The 23406-nt window shown below is 44.0% G+C and overlaps 1 long non-coding RNA gene across 1 annotated transcript in view; it reads left to right on the top strand.

Annotated features, from left to right (window-relative positions):
- Nucleotides 1-23406, top strand: part of LOC136293171 (uncharacterized) — a 43648-nt gene that overhangs the window by 9611 nt on the left and 10631 nt on the right. The window contains exons 2-3 of the long non-coding RNA XR_010722104.1: nucleotides 10319-10419; nucleotides 13114-13275. This is a non-coding gene — a long non-coding RNA (uncharacterized lncRNA). The remainder of the gene's footprint in view (nucleotides 1-10318; nucleotides 10420-13113; nucleotides 13276-23406) is intronic.

Raw genomic sequence — 23406 nt, forward strand, 5'->3', positions numbered from 1 at the left:
GGTCTCAAACAGCAAGAATGTTGCTTGGGCTAGAAGCGGTGGAAATAATGGAGTTTGGACAGCTTTTCTACTACATTGTCACTTTGCCACATTTGTGGATTAATCAAGGCCTTCCTCAGACAGTTTGGAAGAGAAAAGGTAGATCTTGTTTTTCTGCCATTTGTTCTCTCTCTTGCCTTCCCAGCTGCCCTCCTCGCACAGCACAGTGCTGAAGTCAAGCCACAGGGAAAAGTGGCGGTGCTCACCAGTCGCTGTAGCTGAGGAGCAGACCTTGTCCTGGTCCCAGCTTCTCTGCTGGCTCTGGCCCAGCACACAACCCGTTCTGCCAAGCAGGAGGGGTCTCTTCGCTTTATATTCTGTGATTCTCTTGTTGCTGATTGTGGGGATGATGGCACCTCCTAGTGAAACACAGAGTGCATCCAAGATGGATGGGGGAAAACTGCATTGAGATCTCTTGCTAATAATCCTTGATTAATGCAGTTATACTGTTCTTGTTCAAGGCTGTTGCTGGACAGGATTAAGGAAGGAAGACCTATGAGAAGCAGGATTGGTTGTGAGTTATCTTCTTGTATCTTTTAATCTCTCATGTGCTACTGCTTGATGTTTTCAAGGCTTCCTTTTGAAATGGCAGATAGAAACATATTACTGCTGTCTGGAACCTTTAATCTTCAAATGAAAATACGCTTTTCTTTCAGAAGTAGGCTGCTTTTTCAGATGCTTTCAAGAAAATGCTGATGTTGTGCCTTGGTTGATCTGGCTAATTAAAAATGAGCTTCTGTCAATCAAAACTATTACTATAATGGTAATGGCAAAAATACAAAGTGCAGCTCTAGTAAATCAGTGTTAGAAATGTGCCTTATTTCTTCCGAGTCACTCAGGGAGAGTTGAAATTTTTGTGAGTTTGATATTCACAGACCTTTCTGTTACAAATTTTATCCTTTTAATTGCTGTTGTCTGCTTAGATGACCAATGAGTGTTTACTCAAAATACTTAATTACTTGACTAAAGATTGTGAAGGGTTTGGCCTCAAGATTTCTGCTGGGCTGAGTCCAGCTGGGTTTGAGACTCCTCCTCCCCCTTGTACTCTTGCACTGACTGCATCCTGTCCCTTTGGGAGCACCTTGTTTTAGCAGACATTACATTCTGCTCCATGTAAAACTGGGGTGAACTGGACTCCCAGTCCCAGGATTTCTATCCTGCTATCAGTTTCTCAGCTGTGCCATTTCCCAGAGTTTGTTTGCTGTCCTAGATGTTCAGAAAACTTACCCTGATGATACTGAATCCTTCTCTGAAGAGGCCCATCTCACTGGCTATGCATGACTGAGAAGGCTCCCTGATTAAGCATATACAGACAGGAAAGTATTTTTACTCCCTCACATCCTTTGTAGTGTATTTGGCTTTTAAAAATCTATTTCTGCACCAAAAAGATGAGTGGTTGCAGTGAAAGACATTCTGAGTATAGAGTTTGACTTAGAAGTGCGCACATGAAATGCTTATAAAGATACCTGATTGTCAAGGTTTGAAGGTTACGTGCATGCAGTGTTGGGATGGTGTTAGATCTGCCCCTGGTTTTGTTTTCAGCAAAGACACAAACCCAAGCACCAACGCAAACCTGCCTTTATATACTGAATCTCTCAAATGTCAGTACAAAGACTCCAGCTGCCTTAATGATTAATTAGACTCAAAATGGCAAATATGACCACTTAGCAGCAAAAACTAATTATATGCAAATAGTGAATTAAACTCAACCCACGGTATCTCAAAAGATCATAACGCAGCTCAAGCATTTTCAAAAGTATTTCTTACCCACCCCCCCCGCCCACCAAATGCAAGGAGCTTGACCTTCCTCAAAGCAGCCTTGTATAGAAAGGCTCTGACTTTCCCTTCTCTTCCTGCATTTGCTAACCCCCAGTATCTCTCTTTGTCACTTAAACTTTCCAGTGGTGATGTCCTCCTGCTTCTGTCTGACCCGAGCTCCTTCCCCTGCTGACTCCTGTTATCTCTGGCTCAGCCATTCCTGTCCCTCCCATCATTTTGAAATAATACTCTTTTGTTCTGCCTGTGTGCATGTCCTTGCATCCCACAGACCAGTAGCACTTCCCTGGTTCCTCAGCTGCTGCCCCATCCCTTCTTTCCATTCTTGCCTCCGGCGTTTCTCCTGCCTGTCTGCAACCCCACTGCACTGTGAGCTAAAAATCCTCACCCAGCAAGATGTAACTGGGGCAAGTTAATAGCAGGCCTGAATGCATCAGGACAGGCTACCTCAGGTTCAGTACCTTTCCCCAGGTGTTGTAAAAGTAATCCCTATTACTTTAACTGTTCTTCATATTTAGTTGGACACAAGCATGGTGGCACTAGTTTCCTTCACCAGATCCTGCTTTAGCCTATATCAGTGTGGGAGCCCTGGAAGTTAGCAGGGATGTGTGACAAGAAGAGCTGACATACATCCTTTGCACATTTGCAGCAGAGCTTCTTGCCTTGCCAAGGTGGAGGCCTCCAAGAAAGTGTCTTCTAGGGTATTCCAGTGCTCTTACACCCCTAATTACCTTCTCATGACTAAATCATAAGCTGCCTTTTGCTCAGGTCTGCTTGTAACATCTTCCTCTTTTCTGCTTCTGATGCAGGGGCTTTCCCTTTAATGTAGCAGCTGTTCAGTTCCTGTCTGAGTGATGGGATTGAGATACCTGCAGACAAGCAGAGGATCTTTCAAATTCCTTTTGAAATACACCTGGAAATTGCAAATTCATTTCTCGGATGGAAAGCTGAACTGCCTGCCACCTGAGGGGAGAAGCCAGGCACGTGCTTCCTGCAAAGGCAGGGAAATGGCACAGATAGGAAACACAGCCTCTATGTTTAAAGCCCTCTCCCCTTCACAATTCACCCCTGTTCTATTGCAAGGCAGTCTTATGATGGTCAGTATTTTCCTAAGGCCTCAAGATTCCTGTCTTGTGATCAGGCTGCTTTCATCAAATAAAATTGGCCTGAAACCATGGGGGTGTTCAACAGGGGTGTGCATCTGGCTTGAAAACCACAAGGCAAAGATACATAACCCCTCATTATAAAGCTTTTTGGCTTTAGAGGCCATGATTTCTTTGGAGGAAACCAGAGTGATAATTTTGGAGTGCTACTGGCAGCTATTCCCAGCTGCCTTTTATTTTCAAGGTGGCACATGAAGGAATGTTTTCCCCTGGATTTGCCTCTTTGAGATATAGCTCAGGATGAAAAGGATCCTTCTGAAAAGTCTTTCTGTTTTGTATGACTTATACATTTGAAATACTGGGCTTTTTTAGACTAGAAGACGTGGATTTTTAGCCAAGCTGTTTTGGTCACGGCTGTTGACATGTGCACATTGAGAAGAGTTCACCTTGGTTAAAGTGCAGTACCAGTGCAGGTGGAGGCAGTCTTTTGTCTTCCTGGTCGTGTGTGTGCTGAAATAATTTCTCCTCTGGATGATGTAAACACACAAGGAACAAATGAAAACACAGCATCCTTTGTATTCTGTTGGGTCCCCCCAAGACCTGATTTTTTGATACTGAGAAAAGAGAATGTGTCCAAGAGGGGAAAAAATAAACTTGTATATAACAGCTCTAAGCTAGGATGAAGAATGCATAGAATAAGCACCCTTTATTTCCCTGAGGTCCTGCAGTAAAGTTGGGAATTATCTGCTTTATCTTGCTGAGGTAAAAATAAGATTTACTTTTAAAAAAAGTTTCTAGAGTGTTTAAATTAAAACAAAAAAAAAATTCAACTGAGTTATGAAACGAATCATGCACTGGTTACCTTTATCATCTATTTAATGAAAACTGAAGGAAATCTGTGGCTGAAGTAAAAGGCTAAGGTCTAGGAGTGATAAATTTGGGAGCTCCAAAATCTTGAGAACTGTGTCTTTGGATCACGCTTTCATCTAGTGACAAAATCTTCAGTCACCTTCTCAACCCTTCGCTGTATGTGATTCATTTGTCTTTCTAATGCACATTGTGAATTCACCTGGCTCACATCTATGCACATATAAACATTATAATGAGGAGGAATTACTGCTGCCACCAGTGGATGTGTCTGGCTGGCTGCCAGGGAGTTCACTGATTGCTGGGGAGATGCCAGTGTTTATGAAAAACGAGTATTCTTTCAAATCACAAAATTGTTTTTGATTGAGGCTGCATTATGAATAGCTGCTGTGTCTGCCATGGCCAAATAAGTTTACTTGGAAATCAGTGCTCGGGGCTCTGATTAGTAAATGGCTCCGCAGCTATTGAGGTTTTTGGGCTTAATTTTCTGGCGTGCAGAGAGCCGCCAGTTGGGACTGGGCTTGCACAAAAGGAGTCTGGTCCCCAAACCCCTTTGCTGGTGGCTGGCTGCTCCTCTCCACACTGTCTGATGGCCCTTCCTGAGCTGGCTCCTGCTGCTAATGAGAAGTGGGGAGAAACCTTTCTTCTGGAGGATGTGTAGGAATAGCCTGTATTTCCTTTAGTTGGCCCTGCCACATTCTCCCTTTCCCCAGGTGTGATCCTGCCCTGGTTTGGCTGCTTTCCTGTGGTGTCTGTAGTTTGGTTAGGCTCGCTTTGCCCTCCTGTGGCTGACAGCAGATATTCAGGAGGTCTGTGAGGTGGCTGCTGCGGGCAGGCTGAGCCCTGACATCAGCCTGCACTGGCCCACAAACTCAACCCTTCTGCTCAAAGCAACTCTTGATGATGGTGCTGGGTATTTAGGATTTGCTTTTAAGTGCACGCTCAAATGTCTTACCCTTGCCTATATTGCTCTGAGCATCTCTGACTGGACTAGCTAATAGCTGTGACTGGTTTAGGATTTACTTATTCACCCTGAAATGCGACCAAAATTTTAAGAGGAGAAAGCCCACTGCTGGTTCTTATTTCTCTGAATCCAAATAATTATAATTTGAGACAAAATAACTCATGGTAATGAAAACTTTTTTGGTAAGAGACGAAGCATTCAAAATCACTTCTTGATCCTTTTTTTTTTTTTTTTTCCATTGTCAGGTAGGATTTTTAATTTGAAGATTTAAAAAAAAGTCATGTTTTAATAGTCATGAAGTGGAAATTACTGAAATTAGGGGAAGCTGGTGATGTTTGCATCTGATCAAAGAGGGCTCAGCAGGTGCTTGCTGGCTGTGCTTCCAGTTTCAGCATGGTTCATGGATATCCTTGGGATATTTTGATTTCTAGGTGGAGAAATGAGAGGACAGCATAACACACCCAAAATAAAGCTTTCTTAAGAAATATGTCCTTAGTATACTATAAATGAGCTTGTAATTATCTTGTACTTCATTTAAAATAGCTGAATTCTAAGGAGTTTAGGTTGGGTAAGGGTTTTTATTCTCTGGTATGTGTGTCGTTCCCTATAAATCTCTTAACTGTTTGTGAGGTTTATGAGGAGGAATGGGGGAAAGGAGAGAAAACTTGATGCTGTATGAATTGCAACCCTCGAAAAAAAACCCATCTGACATAAATGCAGTAGACTAAGGAAAGCCAGCTGATAACCCAAGCAAAACCAGTCATTAAAGCAAGTGGGAGCTCTTCCTTTCCCTGCTGTGGACATGCTGCTACCCTGGGTAAGCTGGCTCCATAGTAATAGGGTAACATTTTAAGTGGATCCCTTTCTCCCATTTTTGAGCATGAATTAGTGTTCCAGGCATCTGTTACTGGCTGTGCATCCTGCTGGCTAAATTCCTGAAGTGTGCTCTCACAGTTTGTGGAGGATGAACTCTGAAAAAAACTGGGAATTCCAGTTTGAAGCATGTGTTTGATGCATTTTGCATCAAAAAATATAGAGTTCGGGAGTAAAGTTGATTTTTCCTGTTTTGCTAGAAGAGTGGGTAACCAATTCTTATCCCTCTTAGAGCGTAGTTGTTCTATCCCTAAGCTCTGAAAAATCCAGCGTTTTTTTCAAAGAGACAGTAGCAAAATCTCTCCATTTGATGCTAGAACAGCGTTCCTTTTTGCACCTCTTGTTTATTAAAGAGGCTGTTGAGGATTCTGCACCACAGGCTTTTGCAGCCAGGAGTCCAGGTGCAGGAACTGGTGCATTCAAATGGTGAGGAGCCTGTCCCTTGGCTGTGGCAATAATGATTTCACATGGCTTACCTGGAGATGGGTGCTGTGCACTGGGAGATTCATCCCTGCCTGCAGCCATGAAATTTCCAAAGCAGGACTGGGGCCCGAATGTGATTATAATGTGAGTCAGAATGTAATTATGAATGCAGGAGGGGTGTGGGAGTGCAAACTCTGTTTGATATGGTAAAATCTTTGGCATGCTGTAGTTCTCAGGCTGAAGTTCTGCACCTATTGAAGATTGCTAAAGTTCGAGCTTTGGAGTTGCTTTAATGTGAAATATTTATTTTTACATTGCAAAGAAAATAATGGCCTAGGGAAAAAAAAATCTAGGAAGGTGTTCACAAAACACCAAGATTAGGACTGTGAAAAATTGCATAGAAAATTGCTTTCAGGTCGACACTTCAGAGCCAAAGTGGCATGAGTTCTCAGATGTGACAAGCAATCACCATCTCCTCTTAGATGCTCCAGGAGCTGCTGTGTGCTCAGTGTGTATTTGAAAATGAGGCCACTGATTTAGGTCTCTGTGTAGGGACTTAATGGCCTGATCTGAGGCATCCACTTCAGAAGGTTCTGACTGGATATTCACATAAACCCCTCAAGTCAGAGTATACAATTTTGTATTTCCTGTGGCCAGTCGGAGACTTAGCTCCAGTTTTGCATTTCATATGCCGAGATTGTTTACAGCCCCGGGAGGGAGGGAGGGAGGTATTTTAAGCAGCGCTGTTCGGAGGACTGGTCAATCTCATAAAACTGCCTGGTGTTTGCATTCCTGCAGGCAGAGGGTAGCAAAAAGCTGAGTGGATGCTTGATGTGACTTGGGGAGGGCTGACTCAGCAAGGCCCTCGCTTCCACCCTGGCCAGTGAACAGAACTGGAGCCTCAGTGCTGCAAGGGTCTGGTCCCACCAACTCCAAGGGTGTCATTCCTGGCAGAGGTTTGCCCAACCTGCTTTAACCAGCAGCTGATGATGGTGGCTGCTCAGCCGACCCAAAAAATCTCACTAGTGCATTGTGGTGGCTGCTGTTAAAGATCATCCCCTCACCCCTTCTGATGCTCACTGTAACTCTCACTACTGACTTCTCAAGTCATTGCTTTTCCCCTTCCTTTAGGGAGGTAGTACCTAGAGGATTCCTTCCTAGTATTGGAAAGCCCTCCTTGTTAGTTATGTTTACGTTCATCCTTCAGTTTGTGCAGGATGATTGAAAGAATTATGACAAATGCATCATGTCCTAGTTTTCTGTTCCTTTGGCACTCTTGGCTCTCTGACTGGCCTGTAGCCTGTGAGGGCAGTATTTCACCCAAGGCCTAAGGACTGTTGGCCCTTCTGTTATTTTTGCTCCATAGGGATTCCTTACAGATCCTGCATTTTATGATCTAAGTCTTTTTGCATCAATAAGACTTTGACGCTTATTTATTTTAAGATTTCTTGCAAGCATCCCAGAAGAATTCCTGTGCCACTGCCATACCCTTCCCTGTTTCATGCAGGTGCTTATCTTACTAAATGTAGACCACTGCATTTTTTCTTCACTGGGTCACATTTTTAAAACTGTTTGTTCTTCTGCTCTATCAATATCATGTTCATTCTAGCTCTGTTGTCAAACTCCCTTAAAGGTTTTGTCATCTGCAGGATTAGTAAATGCATTCTTTTCCATAATCCAGATTATTTATGAAAGTGTTCAAGTCACCCAAGACAGATCATCATAGAAAATATCCTTTCAATTTGACAGTGAACTACTGATACTGCTTTCTGAAAACAGAGGGGGTTTTTTTCTGTAGTCCAGGTCATGTATCCTTTTTTAATAATTATATGTGCAAGGAAAGCCTTCCTGAAGGCAAAATGTATTGTTGATCCTGTTTTAAAAAGAAGGGAAGTACGAGACAATCATGGTTACTCATGCAAGTTTTGTCCAGTCCTACTGTATGGCCCCATTAAAACAGGGACAAACTTCATGGACAGGCCAAGGAGAAAGAAAGGGCCACAGGGTGGGGGGGGATTTCCTTTCCATATTTATTTTCCTCTGAGCTCTCTGGGATTTGGATGACCCAAGCTCAGACAGGAGAACGCATGGCTGTGTCGCAGAGCCTGTTCCTGTGCGTCCCTTTGGTGCAATGCTGCTGTGCCCCGGCCAGGCTGCCTGCACACATCCCAGCAGGGACGTGCTGCCTGGACATGCTCTGGCTTTGCCCTGCCAGCCTTGACCTCTCCAACAAGGGCTGGCCCTGGGGAGCTCAGCAGGCAGCAGCAGCTTTAATTGCTTTCAGCCAGGGCTTGAGGGGCGGCCAGCAAACGCACCAGAGCTGAGAGCTGCTGTCTCTGCTGGGCTCTGTTCACAGGAGGTTTAATGAGGGCAGTGCAGATGGGTGGGTGGGTGGGTGCTGGAGAGCTGTTTTTTGCCCTTTTAGTGCCCACCATGGTAAGAGGGGCTTCTGCCCAGCCAGCCTGCAGCCTGAGGGACACAGGGAGGGCTGTTGTTGTTGAAGAGGACATAGGCAATGGGAGCAAGCAGCCTGGTGATGTGGAGATGTTGTCCCAAATTAAATTCTTTCACCTGGTGAGCAAGAGGCCAATCTACGCAGAGATATGAGATCTTTGATTTATTTACAGTTCTGCACAGAAAGGGGAGCTGGGTGGCAAATCCCCAAAGCCACCACAAAGATTACCAAAACTTTTCACTATTTATATACTTTAGCAAACAAAGGCATCAATGTTCATTGGATACAACTCACCTAGTTCTCTTATTAATTAGTATTATATTTTCCATTGGTTCATGGATCGCTTGCTTCCCATGCTAATTAGTCCATATGCTCAGTCACTCTCTTTTTTTGGGTTGGGACATTTTTTGGGTGGGTGGCCATGAGTTGGTTGTGATCTGTCCCTGCCAGAACTGCCTTTTACGCAGTTGGAGCTGATTCAGCACAGTTGCTGTGGTGGCTTTATTAATTTCATCCTTATCTTGGGGGTTCTGCCAAATGTCCCTGTGGCCCAAAAAATTCTGCTTTCCTTGTGTGCACTGTCAAGGGTACATCCTTCTTCCCAAGCTTTGGGTAACCTCCAGGCTGTCCGAGGTGTGGGAGTTGGGCTCTGCCTGCCTGCAAAATGGCTGCACCAAGACTTTGTGCTGCTGGACATTAAATAAATAGTCTTTAAAAAGACACTTTCATTGGACATACCGTAACTTTAAGTACAAGATCTTGTGGAAGGAAAATACAGCTCTTGCATGAACACGCACTGACTCATGCAAAATCTTGCGGGTCCAAAACATTCCTGTCCTGAGGCATTTGCAGCCTGAGCTGTCCTGAGGAGGATGGCACTGACCTGCCCTCAGCTGGGGTGAACTCTGGGTTTTCCCAGAGCATTTCCAACCCATGTTCCCTGTCCTTATCCCAAGGATAAGTAACCTTGAAGATCTGTAATGTCAGAGGAAGGGGAAATCCTGTGAACTGAGCCCCACCTATATGCAGAAAAGAAAATGTGTCTGTGTGTCCTTGGATTTTGCCTGTGCTACGCAGCATCCCACATAAATTAGTGATGAATCATAACACACTGACGAACTCCAGTCCCCGCCACTACCTCTCTTCCCTTCCTTATCTTCTGGCTGCTGCCTTGCTTCGTGCTAAGCAGGTCACCAGACCATAATAGTTCAGTGATTCTTGCATAGATGACTTGAAAGTATGGGCTGGGGAAGGAAAAAAAACCAAAAACCCACAGTGCTAAGTATTAAAAGCATGTCATAACTCTAGTGCTGTAATAAGGAGGTATTTCACAGCGTAAATGTTAGTCTAATGGGAAGCATCAGATATAAATAACGTTCCCATCTGGTTAAATATTTTCCACTGGAAGGTAATTCCCAACTACATGCTTTTTCCTGAAGCAGACACTGTCTCCTGCTTTGGCCTGATGCTTAGCCAGGCAGGCATGCAGATATTAGGTAGTGAGGCATGTTAAGCCTTTAGTACCACAGCCTTATCTTAATTGATATTCACAACACTGACATTTTCATGGGGAGGGGAAGAGAAGGCAGAGCTGTGAATTAAAAGCACCTGTGTATGGGAGGCATGCGGGGAAAGTTGATTTCTCATAGTTTCATCTTGTGAGGTATGATATAAGCAAAGCTGTAGGAAGTGCTGGTTGTTTCATCTCCCGAGGCACCCGAGTTACCTTTGTGTTATGGGAGGGCAGATTTTCAGTTGAATTGAAGTGCAATAGTGGAACTAGCAATAATAATAATTCTTTCTTTTGTATTGTTTCAGTAAGTGGTGCTAAGGACCTGCTCCTTGGTTCCCTCTCCAGTGCTTTCAGGGTGAGTTAGATGGATCTGACATTCACAGCTTCTTAATCACCAGAACCCCAGGTAAAAATAACTGGATATTTTAAGTGCTGTAAGATTTTCAATTGAAATTCAATAGCACCCTGGATGTTTTTCTTAGCTCTTGTACTGTCTGTGCATTGTAGGAGTTTCATCATCACAGTATAAATGCATCTGTGGCCGCATTGAGAGGGAGCAGGAAATGGGGTGGAGGTTTGAAGCTGCCACCATGTTGTTTTTTTTTTGTTAAGTTTGGCAATTTCATTTCAAACCATTTCATTTGGCTTATTGTGAGTGGGTAAATATAGTCCTCGAGAGTCATTCAAGCCATACAAAAAGATGCTGTACTGCAAGGAGCATTATGGACTTCAGAGCATCATACCACTCTTTTTCAGGAAAGGACAAATGACATGTACATCTTATGTGTTTACTCTTAGAGTCTGTTCCTGTTTTGACATCAGGGGCACAGTTGCATTCATGTGATGTTTTCATTTTGAATTTATATTCTCATACCAAGGAGAAGGATGTGTTTTAGAAATGGTGAATTTCAGAGGGGTGGGATTGTTGTAGATTAAAGGACTGTGATATTGAAGAAGAGGAAGACGGTCTTTAAATTTTTTTTAAAATTCTTTTTGACACTAAAGTAAAAAATTGCGTAGTCTGATTTCTGCCATTTGTATTCAGGGTGCTCTTGTCCCTAAACAGAACAAAGCCAAGATAAAATAGCAAGGCTCTGTGCCCTGCCTTCTGGGCAGCAGCTAAGAAATCTCAATGGCTGCTGTAAGATTCTTCAATGTTAGCGGGAGTTACACAGCGTTGTTTGTCAGGTGATATTCTCATTGTCATAGATGTGATAAGCACCTGCCAGAATTTGGCTGGCATGCAGCTGCCTGGACCCAGCTTAAACAGGGATTTGTTTTTAAATGCTGGTTGGAGTTCCCACCTGGAAGTTCAGGACAATTAAACTGAACTACCTGGTGCCTAATAAGTTAATTTTCCACACTTGCAAACATGAATCAATTGGCTTAACAAGCAATACATTATTAAAGGGAATTAAGTTCCCCTAACTGGCACTGCTTTCTGCCCACGTTACTCCAGGCAGCAGATGCTTGTATTTGGTTTTCCCATGGATGCAGCATTTTTGCCTGTCTGAAGCCCCCAGGGTACCTGTAAATGCTGATCCTCATTTGGTGGGAGATGCTGCTGCCCCAGGTGCTCACCAATATGGGCAAAGGATGCCTGATCAGAGCCCTATTTGCCTGAGTTGGGGAAATTCATGATCTCTTGGCCTTTTCTGGGTCTCTGCTAGGGACCCCTTCCATACTGCATAGCTTCCTTTAGACAAAGTGTTAGGATTCCTGATGAGAGCTTACTTGTAACTGTAAAGCACTGGGAAATACTGCAGGCCTTGTCCATGCATTGTTTACTGCATTCCTTGCATTGATACTCGTGACATAAATTTGTTCCTGGATATGCAAACTCTGTACTTGTGCTAGTTCTAGGTGATGTGTTTATTGCAGGGAGAGATTTCCACATCAGGCACATCTTTCAGTCACAGAGCACCCCCATATCAATAGTTCCAGGTTTTAACATTGCTGTGACAGTTTGCTGAAAACAGATGCATATATCCTCATGAACACTGATACATGAAAACTCTCTAAGCTGGGAAAAGGGGCCAATTTACTTTTTGCTTTGTGTTCGTGTCTTTTGGCATCACAAGCAGCAGTGCTGGCCACAACTGATGTCACAGAGTCCATGGCTAACCAGCAGGAAAGAAAAATCAGTGTTTTCACAGCCTTGTAATGCCCTATTTATTTCTGTAATAGATTGAATGTCATGTAAAGTTTGAATCTGCACTTAGCTCTTCTCAGCTCCCTTGATCTGTCTCACAGCTGCGGTGGATGGTTCTCTAATCTGCACTTTGATTCTGTAGGCATTTCTTATCTGCTGGCCAGGCTCTGTTTGACACGTCCAGCTATGAAAGGAAAAACAGACTGTTGAGAACTCGTGTGATAATACTTCTGCCCCGGTACAAAGGAACTTTATGTTCCTTGCAAACTTGCCATATGCATGCAAAGCAGCGTGTCTTAAAATTCTTAGAAGCACCCAGCTATTAAATGCCAGTGTTACCCTGATTCATTTTGTGCTTGATTTTCAGTGGGCATGAACTGATGTACCCGTGTTGGTATCAGTGGAGCTGTATGTGTTTTTAGAGGAAAAATTCAGAGCTGCGTAGTTCCTGGAGCTTTGTGATGACCTGGTTTTACTAAATCTGATCATGATGGTTAATCTTTTTGCCTGTCTGTCTGTATCATAAGGGCTGTCCCTGGAGACAAAACCCTGGGCTCAGAAGCCCCACTGGACAATGTGGGACCCAGAGGAATGAGCACAGGCAGTGACTCAGTGTTAGAACTGCCCAGGCTGGTGCTGCCTGCCTGCAGCTGCTACAGGCTAGGGTGGGTTACAGGGTGTGGTGCTGTGCCATGGCCATGATAAAGTTCATCCTGAGCAACAGGGTTGTCTGTGTGCTGGAGCCTTGTGTAACTGCAGGGGAAGCTCCTGTGGTGGGAGGCACATTTCTGCATCAGCCCTCTCTCCACAGTGCAGAATCTGTCTTCTCTAGGCTCATGCTGGTTTTTAGCAGGTAACCTTTTATACTGTGTGTGTAAATCACAATTACTTTACAGATTAAAATTTTATAAGCAGGCTTAAAACTTGGGTTCTTTGGTCTAATTCTAGCTCTATTTGGGAAGGCAGCTACCAATGCCCACCCTGACTACCATTTTGTCTTCTGACCTGAAAAAGCTGGTGTAAAAGAAAACAAGCTGCCTTTGTTCTGCCTCCTGCTTTCCTGTGGTCTCAGTGACAGAAACTTGCTCCTTCGGTGGTATAAGGCTATGGGTAAGTGTGTTGCTGGAGCTGTGATACACATAACCAGCTGTTCATCTTCTCTAAGTGGGGAAGAAAATCACCCAGAGGAGCAATGGCTGTCCCTGAGGCAGCAGCTGATGTGGATTTATGAGCCTGTAGCAGACACAACCAACCTATTTAGTTTTCCCAAAGCAGGAAGCGAAGCTCTCCTGTGGGAGCGGACCTTCTGTACCCTTCAGCAAAATAGATCTCGCTTCCTGGGTGATTCAGCTCGATGGGACCCAAAATCTGGGTGTTGTGTCACTTCAGCTGTGGAAGCTTATTTACCTGCTTGTGGAACAAGATCTGCTGAGGATGCTTGGGGCTTTGTGTCACCTGGCAGGTATCACAGTCTATCCTAAACCCTTGGAAATAGCTTTCTAATGGAATCTTGCCTGCCTGGGGAAAAGCCTGTGCTTGTCCTTGCTTTTTCACTGCTTTGGGCTCAAGTTAGAGCCAGTTTTTTTTCTGAAACAGAGTTTTGCTTGCCCCTGAGAGGAGGGGGCAATGACCTGTTTCAGCACTTCTCCCTGAGCAGACAGCAGTGTCCAGGTACAGCCAGCACTGTTGAACCTGGGGCTGGCTGGAGAGAAAGGAGACCACATTAAATCTGTGGCAAACAGTGGCCAAGTGAGCTGTGCTGTTTCCTATTCTGGCCTTTTCTCTTTTGAATTGATTGAGGGCAGGGCAGACCAAGCAACAAGGGCCAAGGGTGAGGCAGGGCTCAGGGAAGCGTGCGTGCCTAGAAGTGGCTGCTGAGAGGGAAATCTTCTCCTCTGCCTCTCAGGAGACTGGGGAACACAGGAACTGCTCTGAGAGCAGTCTGCACCTCTGATTGTTTGGACGCTCGCTTATCGCTGCAAAGCAAGTGCCTGGATGCAATCCTCCCAGGGGAAACCTGGTGTGGTTCCCACTACTTGCTCTTTATTGTGGCAGTTCAGAGCCCCCTTGTGAAGGGAATTCATTCTGAGCAGGACTGGGATGAAAGACGACAGCTCCTCAGGGGCTGGCTGAAGTTTGGTATTTTTCTCAAGTTCTATGGGAAAAACAAATTTGTTCTTAAGTGAGTGTTGGAGCTGTTGGTATATTGCCAACCTGAGCAATGCAGCCCCTTTTAGCATTTTCCTTCAGAATGTGAGCAGTGTGGAAGGTTGAGGCCTGGGGAAAAAAGAGTTTGTAAGCCAAATTCCAAAGGTGGCGTTGAATTCAGGTGGCATATTTTGGTGGCAAATTCCGGCATTTTTTAGGGAGTTACCTGTGTTTTCAGGAAAATCTCAGGTTAAAGAAAACAGGTTTGAGAAGATGTGGAAGTCATCCTCAAGGGGGAAACTGTTTGCTCTCTGTTGGAAAATCTAATAAGAATGTGTTTAGACATTTGTATGGTGCAGGGTAAAGAAGTTGGTAAATAGCTGTAGAAACTTTCATTGTTTTCTGTTAAGCGTGACCTTTTCTTACCCTCTTTTTTTCTCTCTTATTTTGTTGGCTGAGTTTGGTTTTGCTTTTCTTTTTTACTTTTTTTTTTTTTTTTTTTTTTAATCAAAAGAACTCCCTGGTAATTACTGTAGATCTTCAGAATTCCTTTGTAAGGCACTGGGTGTTTTTGCTTGTCTAATTCATGCTGAGGAGCAGCGTAGCCCACAGGAAGCACCATTAATTTCAAGGAACCAGTCAGCTTTAGTAAGGCTATTCCTTGAGATTATTAGGTGGGAGTTTGTGCAATATTGAAAGTGCCAAGCTATTACCAAATTTTACATTGATTTTTCCAATTGTCATATTTTTTGACAAGCACTGTAATTGTTTACTGGAAAAGGAAATGAGTATTCATGTTCCTTCTTTTGCTGCCTCTCTGTTTTAGAGAGAGGAGTAATTCATTATCTCACGGATAGAAAACAATTAAAGTGTTGTTTCCTTCATGACTGCACGATAATGGAGTAACAAAACGGCGCCTCAGACCCGCAGCTCTTACCAGAGTTCTTGGGAGGGAGACGAGTGCTGTGTGCAGCTGAGCTGGCATCAGAAATGTCTCATTTCTCCTGTGCTGGGGGTGATTGAAATCTCCCTGCTAGCTACTCTATTAGATATGCTTATGCACTACTGAAAAAAAAAAGCAGGCAATGGAAGAAAATACCACTGCAAGCACACCCTGAATGTAGTAATACTTAATTTGTAAGGCAGAGCTTCACTTATCTGGCTGAGAGCCAGTTTTTTATGATACAGGCGGCAGTGTTTGTTTAATGTGTCCCTTATCAAATCCCAAAGCTAATATTTGCATTAGTCCTCTATGAAGATAAACAGGAACTGTTTGAGTGAGAATTAAGATATTGTGTATCATACTCCTCAGAACTGTATCTGGGTACTTTACTTTGAATCCAAAGAAATGGCTTTGCAGATGTGTGTTCACTCTGTTCAGAGCAGGCTCTCTTTAAAGCTAGCTTGTGTAGTTAAAGTATTTGGGGAGGTTATAGGAATGAGGGAGATCTTGGTTTTCATCAAATGCAAGGCATTCTGGAGTTGGTTTGAATCCATCAGCCGCCTTTCAGGTCAAGCTTTTGGTCCTGAAGGTAGTACAGAGATGGTATTTTGAAGAAACTCGTACAGGAATCCTGCATTCCTGCAAAGAGGAGTTCTGCAATCCCAGCCTGCAGGGCTGTTGCAGGGGAGTCTGGTTCACGTCCATCCCCTCGGCTCCACAGCACAGGCAGAGCTTACACAGCCCCCATGCCTTCAGTGCATTCGTTCCAAAACTGCACCCAAAAGTAGAACTGATCTCCCCATACAAACTCAGATTTGAAGACAAGCAGCAACATGAGGGCTCTTACTTGACTGGTCAGGATAAAGGTAAATAAGTGGATGGTAAAACAAATGATCCCTGAATGCCATTGCTGATGCACGTCAGGACCCCACCTTCCCCATTACCACCCCCTCAAAAAAAAAAACTAGTACATGTTGGGTGGCTGCAAAGTTTAACATAGCTTTGTTAGAAGCCTGTGAAAAACAATCTGGTACTGCAAATCATGGTGGTAATGGTAGTGATATGTTCATGGGGGAAAAAAGTAAGGAATTTAGAAGGCAGAGTCACAGCAATGCAGCTGGGGAAAGGAACAACAAAAAGTGATCACTGTATTAAAATAATATGTAGCATGTTTTTCCTCACCAGGCAGTATTCATGTAGCATTCAAAGCTGAACAGGAAAATCTGAAAATATCGTGAAGCTATGAAAAGAGGATTATTGTGCAAAAAGAAATCTGTAGTAATGAGGAAAAATAGCATTTCATGCTAAGGGTGAGCTTTAACTATTGAGATAAGAACAATAGCAGCTGTTAATGCTGATAATCATGAACATTTGAGGTTTTCAGAATCTTGCCAGGCTCACCACACTCTTTGTCAAGCTAAATGCTGGGAGGAAGCAATGTAGCTGGAACTTGCTGGAGTGCATTAGGTGGAGAAGCAGGAACCTTGTTTCCTGACAAATAACTTTTTCCAGCTAATGCTTTCTTTTTGCAGTTTTTGGCCAGCTGCACTGTTGAGTGAAAATAATATTTGGAGAAAGATGGCAGAACACACTGAATAATATACAACCTTCAAGAATAAATTGTCTCCATCCCAGTGGGGATACGGGAGTAGGCTAAAGTCTCTTCATTACCTACATAATGTAATTATTTTGTGAATCTCAGGAATGTTAGAAAAGCATCTTTCCCTTTCTTCCACCTCAGGCCCCTGTGTTCATGTGGATGGCACAGGCATGGCAGGAGAACTGCCGCTGGTGATAAATGTGACTGTGAGCTTTGCCCAGGGCCCCAGAGGACAGGGCTGTGTGCCACGGAGGGGCAGGAACATGCCTTGCTGCTGAGTCCACAGGCTGTATTTCATGTGACTTTCCCTGGAGGATTTAGCCTAGAAGAAAACTGCTGCAGAGTTTAGCTGATCTCTCCTTTACTCTCACATTGAACCTCGTACAAAGAAAATGAGAGCAGACACCAAGCTCTGTATTGTAGTGTGAAGATTATTCTGGTTCTGTAGATCCTAATCTTTCAGGTTGCTTCACTGGCATGGCATCAGAAAGGGATTTTTGCCACACTTCCAGCTATAAAAGCAAATCAGCTGAGTTCTGAGTAGACATTTTCACCTCTGGCTTCAGTACTTATTACAGATAAAACAATCACCAGATTTCTTTGTTCTATTTTAAATTATAGTCTGAGGATTCGTTTTAGTCCAATACTTGGGGTAGATTAGGCATTAGTGGAGCAACAGTGGATTAACATCCCCTGCAACTGCATTGTTCCTGCAGGCAAAGCTCCCTGTCTGCTTTGCCTAAGAGCATTGTAGAGGCAGAGATGATCTCACCCTGTCTGCATTTTGAGCTGACCAGGCACCATATGGATGCAGTTAGTGCCGTGCCCGAATGAGAGACGTGGCATTATTAGCTTGGGGCAACATCTGACATTTGCCATGTCTTCCAGTTGGCTTGACGCATGGGCAGAGGAAGCTGGTGTCTGTCTCAGGCTGCCTCTGCCTGAAAAATATTGCGCAAAACTGTGCGTGGAAGACTTGCAAAGTGATTTTGTGAAATTGTTATAAAGTGAAATGCTTTCAGTAATATGAAATCACTCCTATTAGAGCTGCAGCTTGAGTAGGTTATGCATGATCAAGAAGCACCAATTCAAGTTCTCTTGTCCCTGATTTTCTAAAAAACCACTGATTTTGGTAGTCTCCCACTGCTGGCATAGATTTTGACTACTATCACATCTTGCAAAAGGGAACTGTCTGAAATAGTTTCATTTTCAGGCTGGATGCTGAATACTGTGGTAGCACGGACACTTTAAAAAATACCAGGAGGAAAACTTTTGAGGAACTTTGTCTTTAGAGGTATAAGTGTGCAGATGCCTTCAAAATCAAGGAGCCTTGAATACCAAACATTTTTTAGGGTTTAGCACATTAATCCTTATGTTAAATAGCAAGGATGGATTTAAAGGTGAGCATATAGAGGTGCATGTGTGATGCATGTTACATAGATGTACACATGTATGAGATACATTTCTACCTCTCAATGCACCTTCTTCCCCTCTTCTGTAGAAGGAGACTTTCTTTTCAGGCACTGAAATTTGACAGCAGCAAGCAAATTAGTGAGGAGGTGTTTTCCATTTAAAGATTAAAACCTTAATCCAGGTTTTTCCTTCTGTTATTTCCAAAGCTTGTCATCATTTTCTCCCCATGTCTTCTTCTGCACAGGAAATGATCCAAGTATGGTAATTATGAAAAGCCTTGTATCTATTAACCTGCATCCTGTAAGTCATTAACAAGAATTCATAGTGCAGCCTTCCATTTTATGAGAGAGTTATATAACAAATGGAGAGTTTCTGAAAAAGTACAATAAAATGACAGGCAACCACCTAGGAGATGTTAGGAGTGGAGCAGGAGAGAGCTACTGCTTTATTTTTTGAAGAATGAATGGTGGGAAGGGGACTTGGGCAGGTCTGTTCTGGAGTTAGAGCAGAACCTGGCTTCCACTGCGTGAAGTGGCACCACTAAATAAAGAAATTGAGGAAAGCCAGTAAGAACAAGCTGTTTCTCAAGAGATGCCTGAGAATGGAGCAACTCCCACAGGAGGTCAAGCATGGAGGAGAAACGGCCCAGCCAGCAGGGCTGCCTCATTTCTTAATATAGCCCAGCTTCTTGGCAAAGCAAAGGGGTGAGGCCCAGTGCAGGAGGAGAACTGGATTTGCTTTCCCCAAAACCTGTTTGCAAGAGGAAAGAAATCCCACCGGCTGTGTTACAGCCAGCTGTTGAAATTGCATTCCTCAGTGCTTCCAGCAAATCCTGCCTGCCCCTTGTCTGCAGGTCTGTGCTCAGTGGGGAATTACCTGAATGTCTGGAGAGGAGGAGACCCCATCCTGCCGTTCACAGCACCTCTCCTCTTGCCCCGACCTCACTCCCCCAAGCCTTGGAAGCAAGTAGGCATGGGCCAAGTATTCCGGACCAATTTTTCTCATGCGAAACAAACAAACAAAAACTCTATGCAAAATAAAAATTATTGACTACATTGCACAGTAAAAATCACTTCTAGACCTAATCCTGGATATTTCTTCAGCAGTACCTTTTGGCAGGTAGAGAGATGATAAATATTGAGCTCTTTCCTCACTGTTGCTGTCTCTTATGTGGCAGCTGTCCTGCAGTGATTTCTGATTCCCTACTCCCATTTCCATCTTTTTGAACTGTAGACCTTACTGACCCTCGTTTTTCCTTTTTCCCGTTTTTGTTGGTGCCTCTTGGTTCTGTCCCAGCCTTTGTTCTGGGCACTCTGCCGGTGTTTCTCAGTAGCCTTTCAGCTCCTTCCTCCAGTTCCCCACCCTTCCAAGTGACTCCTTCCCTCACACATTCCCTTCTCTCATGCACACCCCACCGTTCCATTTCTTACCCACATTTTCCTACTTTTTTCTCCTCCTACACACTTCTTGTTTAATGCCTCCCTCTACTTCTGGCTGCATGTCAACTATTGTACCATTAAGAAGTACTGAGAACTAATTAAAAAAAATGTCCCTGATGCATTGTTTTTTTGGAATAGATTTGTAGGATCCTGTCAGTCTACTTCCTTTTTAGCAAAAGAATTTACAGCCACTTCAAAATCCATTAAAACCTTTCTAGGTTCTCGCCTTATTTGAAGCTGTGTCTCATATACATTACATATCTATGATATTCATAGTGTTTAATAGCTATAGCAGGATATGATCTTGTATCAGCTGAGATCTCCATGCTGTTGAGCCTAGCCCAGGAATGTTCATTTCTGTGTCCTGCAGCTTGCTTTTCCTTTGAAGAGCTGTGCAGTTGCACGCAGAGGACACAGGTATTCTACTAAAGAGCCTGAATATGCCAAAAGGAACCTCCTCCTTTTCAGTTTTACTCAGGACATATTTACACAGGTCATGTTACATGACATGTCACCCTTCAGTCATAACCTGCTCTCTGACTGTCAGTCTCCAGCTGTTGCCAGCAGTGCAACAGTGAACCTTGCAGGGAAATGAAGGTTATTTAGAGGAAGTCACAGTCACACAGCACTCATAGCTTTCCCTGTGGCTGTGTGGAAGTGACAATTGACTCTGCAAATGCAGGCAACTTCCGTGTGTTCATAATTTGTTTACCACTAGTCAGATGTTCTCAGTGTCCTTTTTTCCATGTCTCTGGCAGCGCTGTGTTGAGTTGCAGTGATTCAGGGACCAGGCGGCTGGTTAATGCAGCTCATGTTGTCACCCTCACGGGGCTCGTTTGCCTACAGGCATGTCAGAAGGAACAAGTAAAATAAAGGCATATATAACTGTAGCTGGCAGCGTACTGAAAAGATGCTGAAACTCCTTTTAAATGGATAGTGTAGGACATCAGGAGCTGAGTAGCTGAGGAATAAGATAAATTTTCTTGAGCAGTGCTGTGTTTCTGTAGTTAGGCTGTGCCTGGTACTTGATCTAAATGAGTGTGTGGTGTGCAGTGTAGTCATCCCTTGTGTGCTGTTTGCTCCTAACACTGTCCTGCACATTTCCAGTATCCATCACAGTTCACATCACCTGCACTTCCACACAGCTTAAGCCTGATGGGAAGGAGTAAAGAAGGCAAAGCCAGAGTCTCTCCTCACTGCAGATAATGGCACTGGGGTTGCAGTGACTTTCTGCTCCCTACATTCAGGAATTTGAAAGCTCAGGGTGTTTTTCCACAAACCTTTAGGGAGGAGCAGAGAAGCCTGTAGTGTGATTGATGCTATGCTGGTTGATGTTCTGCTCTTTCACGGTGTGCCTGCACAAGCCTGAGCCTGTATGTGCAGCTTCTTACTGGAAAGGCCAAGAGCAAACCACGTGTCCCTTCTGTTGGTGCAATCTGGGCTTGGTTTAGCTGCTGGGGATCACACTGCAGAGAGAGATGCAAGCTTGTTCTGTCTCTCCATTTTGGATTATGGCTGTTAGCTGAATGTGTGTGTCCTTGAATTTGCTAATTGTATTTTTCTAATTATTCTCCAGCAACAGGTACTACAGGTTTCCCGGGCACTTTGCACCAGTACACAGCAGACTGTGTTGCAAGGGGAATGTAGGACAGCCACACACACACACAAAAAGTCATGTAATCTCTTGTGATGATCCGATGTGATTATCTGCTGAGATATTCCAGGGAGCTGTATGGACAAGTTGTTCCAAGGCCAGATTTTCACTGAAGGGAGCAAAGAGTATCACGGTTATTACGGAATTCAGGCAGTGTACTGCAGCTGTGTTCTGAGGGAGAGGAAATGCTGGAGAGTTTAAAGCCATTGACTGGCAGAGGAGCAATGCTAGTGTGCAACCTTGCTGCTGCCTAGTATAATACAGTTCCCAGTTTGGATCAATTCCAGCTCTCAGACTGCCATTTACTGACCATGGTGGGAAGGACACGAGTTTTCTTTTAGAAGGTCACTGTTATTTAAGGTTATTGAAAGTGAGTAAACCTGCTCCACCTTTACGAAGAAAACATTGCTGTGGAGTTTTTAGGAGCCACACAGTTATAATGAATAATGAATATATGATACTTTGTGCAGTGTTTAGCTCAGCCTGAGAGAGAGAAAATAATGGAAGTCTCTTCTTTCTGCCTGGGTGTTCAAATGAAGGAAAATCAAAGCTGTTATACCAGAGCTATATATCAGCTAACATATTTTAGGAACTGTGGAATGATCATAATTACAAAAAAGTCCTCCAGAGAGAAATTATGAGTCATAGTTTATGTACTCTTTGGTGTTGCTATGGAAAAAGAGGTTAGTGCCAATGGTCATACAGCAATATTAATCTCTGATCTGAAAGAAAAATAAATAACAATCTCTAGCTTAACCCAAAGCAGATTTATTCTCAGTTACTGCAGCACACTCCATTAAAGGCGATAACCACGTAAGAAAAATTAAAGATGACATTGATTATCAGTTCTCAACATGCAATTATGGAGAGTTCCTTGTTTGAATTAGTGTGCGCTTCAGACTCTTGCAAATGACCTGGAGTGAGAGGAAGGGGAAAAAGGCAGTTTGATCAAAAGGAAGGCAGGAAAGATCAGCCACCACTGACAGCTGCAAATATGCTGATTAAAATTTCTTTATGCATGCAGTTAGACTCAGCCCGGGGTGGGCGCTAGTTCAATGCAAATCCCGAAACAAAACCCTGGCAACGGGCAGTCTGAAGCGGTGGAAAGTGGCTCTCAGCCTTTTTCCGTTTATTTGGGAAAGCCGGGGCCGTGAGTCAGGGAGCGGTGGATACTTGGGTGCTGAGTCAGCACCTCCGGGGCTCTGCCAGTTGTTTCCTACCCCTTGTTTCCTTGCCGAGGAAAAATCCTGACCAGAACCGGGGCCAAACAGCTGCGTGCTGGCTTCACTTTGCTATGGATGAACCTTTTCCTTTGCCTGCAGGAAGGCTACCTGCCTGACACCTTCCCCTTGACGCCCAGAGTGAGTATGCGTCTTAGTGGGTCACAGTAAAACTTTTACCCCTGCCTAGCTGATGATGTTCTCAGGAGTCACAGCTCCACTTCCTCCCTCACAGGCAGCTCCCGACAGCACAGACCTTGCAGTCAGGACTTAGCTAGACATTTTGCTCACAGTGCACCCTGCAAAGCAGGGCAGAGCCTTCCTTTCTGCCACACCGCTGCATCTGCCGTGCTGATGGCAGGAAAACTTTTTGTTCGGTTGATGAGCTAAGCGGGTTGGACTGGGGACGCACACAGATCTCGTGTCCTGCATCTGTGCACACAGCTTGCTGATGATCGCAGGAGTTGTATGTGTGGTCCAAAACCATTGTATGGCTCAAAGCGTCTTTTGAGCCAGCTGAAGGCTTTTCACTGACTTTCAGGGTTGGACTGGCCCCTTGTGAAGTTTGACCTCGAACAAATTGCCATTACCTCACTAATTCTTCTGAGCTTACCTCTTTTTTAAGTTTGTGACTATCAGTCATCAGTTGTGCAGGTGTTTAGCATTACAGCCTACAACAACCAAGGGTTTTCATTGCAGTAGTGTGTAAAGGGCTATCCAGGTGTATTTTACCTTCTGATCCTTTTCTTGTCCCCTTCCATCTGTTAAAGAGACAGAACAGGCTTCTGTCAGGCCTGTATGATGGCTTTCACTGCACTCTCTTA

Source organism: Chamaea fasciata, unplaced genomic scaffold, assembly GCF_029207755.1.
Source record: "Chamaea fasciata isolate MVZ Bird 193981 ecotype frontalis unplaced genomic scaffold, bChaFas1.0.hap1 SCAF_8, whole genome shotgun sequence".
NCBI classification, from domain to species: domain Eukaryota; kingdom Metazoa; phylum Chordata; class Aves; order Passeriformes; family Sylviidae; genus Chamaea; species Chamaea fasciata.